This window comes from Hordeum vulgare, chromosome 4H (assembly GCF_904849725.1).
Source record: "Hordeum vulgare subsp. vulgare chromosome 4H, MorexV3_pseudomolecules_assembly, whole genome shotgun sequence".
Classification (NCBI taxonomy): domain Eukaryota; kingdom Viridiplantae; phylum Streptophyta; class Magnoliopsida; order Poales; family Poaceae; genus Hordeum; species Hordeum vulgare.
Window position 1 is genome coordinate 591,884,727 of NC_058521.1, and position 5,612 is coordinate 591,890,338.

Genomic DNA, 5,612 nt, shown 5'->3' on the forward strand with positions numbered 1-5,612 from the left:
GATGATGAAGAGTTGCCTCCTTGTACTACCACTCGTTTTAGTACCAAGCCCCGGTCAGCAGTTGTGCCAGTTAAGGAAGCAAGACCGTCTTCATTAGCTCTGGCATCTGCACCTTCAGCTTCAGCCCCAGCTCTAGCACCTCCAGCTCCAAGGACTTCTGCCGAAGCCTTCACTGATGCTCTCCTGTCCACTCCATCATCAACTGTCGGGGAATATCAAGCCCATAGAGACGATTAGTTCTAGACCTTTGAACTTTTTGGTAACTTGTTACCAAAGGGGGAGAAGTGTATAGATCATTAGGGCTTCGAGAGAGAGAGAGAGAGAGAGAGAGTTTTTGGTTTTTATTTGCTCTCATTTTGGTTTTTCAAAACTTTTTTCTTGTTAGATGACTTTATCCGTTTCAATGTGTTTGATCATACTATGTTATTATCTTTGGGCTATCCATATGATGATCATTCACTTATTTGATTGGTGTTTTGTGTATTAAAATTCATTCATATCATGCATGCGCACCACCAAGTTGTATGTGACATGGAAGAGTAACCCATGATCCTAATCGATTGTGCATTTTCATTCAAATACAAATTTAAAATAATGCACAAATTTAGGGGGAACTCTTGCTTTTCACATACTTCTCAAAGCGTCGATGCTAATCATTGATTATATCTTTTGTCGAAGCTTTGATCTATATGTTGTCATCAATTACCAAAAAGGGGGATATTGAAAGCACAATTGCTCCCTAAGGTTGTTTTGATAATTGATCACAACATATGCATCATTGTGATGGGGAATGTTGCATGGGAAGCAAAAAAATTCCTACGCACACGAAGACCTATCATGGTGATGTCCATCTACGAGAGGAGATTTGGATCTACGTACCCTTGTAGATCGCACAGCAGGAAGCGTTAAGAAACGCGGTTGATGTAGTGGAACGTCTTCACATCCCTCGAACCGCCCCACGAACCGCCCCACGAACCGTCCCCAATCCATCCCACGATCTGTCCCGCGATCCGTCCCACAAACCGTCTTGCAATCCGTTGCACGAACCGTCTTGCGATCCATCTCACGACCCATTCCGATCTAGTGTCGAACGGACGTCACCTCCGCGTTCAGCACACGTACAGCTCGATGACGATTTCCACCTTGTTGATCTAGCAAGAGGGGGCGGAGAGGTAGAAGATTTCTCCGGCAGCGTGACGGCGTGCCGGTGGTGGTGATGATCTACTCCGGCAGGGCTTCGCCTAAGCTCCGCAGAAATACGATCTAGAGGAAAAACTGCGTGGTATAGGGTCGAGCAGCACGTGGCAAAGTTGTGTCTCAAAAACCCTCAATACCTCTAGTATATATAGGAGGGAGGGAGGGGAGGAGGCAGCCTCAAACCCTCAAGATTTGGCCGAAATTGGAGGTGGAGGAGTCCTACTCCAATCCTACTTGGAGTAGGATTCCACCTTCCCACTTGGAAACTCTTTCCACCTTGTGTTTTTTCCTTCTCAAACCTTATGGGCCTTAGTGGGAACTTATTCCAGCCCACTAGGGGCTGGTTTATCTCTTCCCATAGCCCATGAGACCCCTTGGGGCATGACACCCCTCCCGATGGTCCCCGGCACTCCTCCCGGCACTCCCGGTACACTATCGATGAGCCCGAAACTTTTCCGGTGACCAAAACAGGACTTCCTATATATCAATCTTTACCTCCAGACCATTCTGGAGCTCCTCGTGATGTCCTGGATGTCATCCAGGACTCCGAACAACTTTCGGTTACAAACACCTATAACTCAACTATACCGAAACGTCACCGAACCTTAAGTGTGCACACCCTACGGGTTCGAGAACCATGTAGACATGACCCGAGACACTCCTCGGTCAATATCCAATAGCGAGACCTGGATGCCCATATTGGATCCTACATATTCTCTGAAGATCTTATCGGTTGAACCTCATTGTCAAGGATTCATATAATCCCGTATGTCATTCCCTTTGTCCTTCAGTATGTTACTTGCCCGAGATTTGATCATCGGTATCCGCATACCTATTTCAATCTCTTTACCGGCAAGTCTCTTTACTCATTCCGAAATACAAGATCCCGTGACTTACACTTAGTCACATTGCTTGCAAGGCTTGTGTGTGATGTTGTATTACCGAGTGGGCCCCGAGATACCTCTCTGTCACACGGAGTGACAAATCCCAGTCTTGATCCATACTAACTCAACGGACACCTTCGGAGATACCTGTAGAGCACCTTTATAGTCACCCACTTACGTTGCGACGTTTGATGCACACAAGGTATTCCTCCGGTGCCAGTGAGTTGTATGATCTCATGGTCATAGGAACAAATACTTGACAAGCAGAAAACAATAGCAATAAAACGACAGATCAATATGCTAGGTTCATAGTTTGGGTCTTGTCCATCACATGATTCTCCTAACGATGTGATCCCGTTATCAAGTGACAACACTTGCCTATGGCCAGGAAACCTTGACCATCTTTGATCAACGAACTAGTCAACTAGAGGCTTACTAGGGACAGTGTTTTGTCTATGTATCCACACAAGTATTGTGTTTCCAATCAATACAATTATAGCATGGATAATAAATGATTATCATGAACAAAGAAATATAATAATAACTAATCTATTATTGCCTCTAGGGCATATTTCCAACAGTCTCCCACTTGCACTAGAGTCAATAATCCAGTCCACATCACTATGTGATTCTAACGAATCCAACACCCTTACAGTTCTGGGGTTTGATCACGTCTTGCTTGTGAGAGAGGTTTTAGTCGACGGTTCTGAACCCTTTCAGATCCGAGTGAGCTTTACAAATCTTTATGTCATCTTATAGATGCTGCTACTACATGCTATTCGGAAATACTCCAAATATCTACTCTACTATACGAATCTGTATCACTACTCATAGTTATTCAGATTAGTGTCAAAGCTTGCATGGATGTAACCCTTTACGACGAACTCTTTAACCACCTCCATAATCGAGAAAAATTCCTTAGTCCATTTAGTTACTAAGGATAACTTTGACCGCTGATCAGTGATTCAATCATGGATCACTCTGTGTACCTCTTAGCAGACTTGCTGCAAGGCACACATCAGGTGCGGTACTCAGCATGGCATACTCTAGAGTCTACTGCCAAGGCATAGAAGACGACCTTCGTCTATTCTCTTTATTCTGTCGTGGTCGGGTTTTGAGTCTTAGTCAAATTCACACCTTACAACACACTCAAGAACTCCTTCTTTGCTGATCTATTTTGAACTCCTTCAAAAACTTGTCAAGGCATGCATCTTGTTGAAACTTCTATTAAGTGTTTCGATCTATCTCCATAGATCTTGATGCTCAACGTTCAAGTAGCTCAATCCAGGCATTCCTTTGAAAAACTCCTTTCAAACAACCTTTTATGCTTCATAGAAATTCTACATTACTTCTGATCAACAATATGTCAACCACATATACTTATCAGAAATTCTATAGTGCTCCCACTCACTTTTTTGGAAATACAAGTTTCTCATAAACCTTGTACAAACCCAAAATCTTTGATCATCTCATCAAAGTGTATATTCCAACTCCGAGATGCTTGCACCAGTCCATTGAAGGATCGCTGGAGCTTGCATACTTGTTAGTATCCTTAGGATCGACAAAACATTCTGATTGTATCACATACAATCTTTCCTCAAGGAAACCGTCGAGGAAACAATGTTTTGACTTCCTATGTGCAATATTTCACAAATAATGCAGCAACTACTAACATAATTCCAACAGACTTTTAGCATCGCTACGAGTGAGAAAATCACATCATAGTCAACTCTTTGATCTTGTCGAAAACATCTTTGTGACAAGTCGAGCTTTTCTTAATAGTGACTTATCACCATCATCGTCTGTCTTCCTTTTAAAGATCCATATTTACTTAATAGTCTTACTACCATCAAGCAGTTCTTCCAAAGTCTACACTTTGTTTTATACATGGATTCTCTCTCGGATTTCATGGCCTCCAGCCATTTGTCGGAATCCGGGCCCACCATTGCTTCTCCATAACTCGTAGGTTCATTGTTGTTCAACAACATGACCTCCAAGACAGGGTTACCGTACCACTCTGTAGTAGCACACGACCTTGTCAACCTACGAGGTTTGTAGTAACTTGATCTGATGCTCAATGATCACTATCATCAGCTTCCACTTCAATTGGTGTAGGCGCCACAGGAACAACTTCCTGCGCCCTCCTACACACTAGTTGAAGTGATGGTTCAATAACCTCATCAAGTTCTATCATCCTCCCACTCAATTCTTTCGAGAGAAACCTTTCCTCGAGAAAGGACCCGTTTCTAGAAACAAACACTTTGCTTCCGGATCTGAGATAGGAGATGTACCCAACTGTTTTGGATATCCTATGAAGATGCATTTATCCGCTTTGGGTTAGAGCTTATCAGAATGAAACTTTTTCACATAAGTGTCGCAGCCCAAACTTTCAAGAAACGACAGCTTAGATTTCTCTAAACCTCAGTCTATACTGTGTCATCTCAACGGAATTACGCGGTGCCCTATTTAAAGTGAATGCGGTTGTCTCTAATGCATGACCCATAAATGATAGTGGTAATTCGATAAGAGACATCATAGCATGCACCATATCAAATAGGTCGCGGCTATGACACCATCACACCATGGTGTTCTTGGTGGCATGAATTGCGAAACAACATCCACATTGTCTTAACTGTGTACCAAAACTCGCAACTCAGATATTCATCTCTATGATCATATCGTAGACAGTTTATCCTCTTGTTACGACGAACTTCACTCTGAAACAGAATTGAACTTTTTTCAATATTTCAGACGTGTGATTCGTTAAGTAAATACTCCTGTATCTACTCAAATCGTCATTGAAGTAAGAACATAATGATATCCACTGCGTGCCTCAGCACCCATTGGACTGCATACATCAAAATGTATTACTTCCAACAAGTTACTATCTTGTCTCATCTCAATGAAAACAAGGCCTTGCTCATGTGGTATGATTTGCATGTCACAAGTGATTCAAAATCAAGTGAGTATAAAGATCCATCAGTATAGAGACTCTTCATGCAATTTATACCAACACGACTCAAGCGGCAGTGCCACAAGTAAGTGGTACTATCATCATTACCTTGTATCTTTTGGCACCAATATCATGAACATGTGTAACACTACGATCGAGATTCAATAAACCATTGAAGGTGATTATTCAAGCAAATAGAGTAACCATTATTCCTTTTAAATGAATAAACGTATTGCAATAAACACGATCCAATCATGTTCATGCTTAACGCAAGCACCAAATAACAATTATTTAGGTTTAACACCAATCCCGATGGTAGAGGGAGCGTGCGACGTTTGATCATATCAACCTTGGAAACACTTCCAACACGTATCGTCATCTCGCCTTTAGCTAGTCTCCGTTTATTCCGTAGCCTTCATTTCGTGTTACTAATCACTTAGTAATCGAACCGGTATCCAATACCCTCGCGCTACTAGGAGTACTAGTAAAGTACACATCAACATCATGTATATCAAATACACTTCTGTCGACTTTGCCAGCCTTCTTATCTACCAAGCATCTAGGGTAGCTCCGCCTCA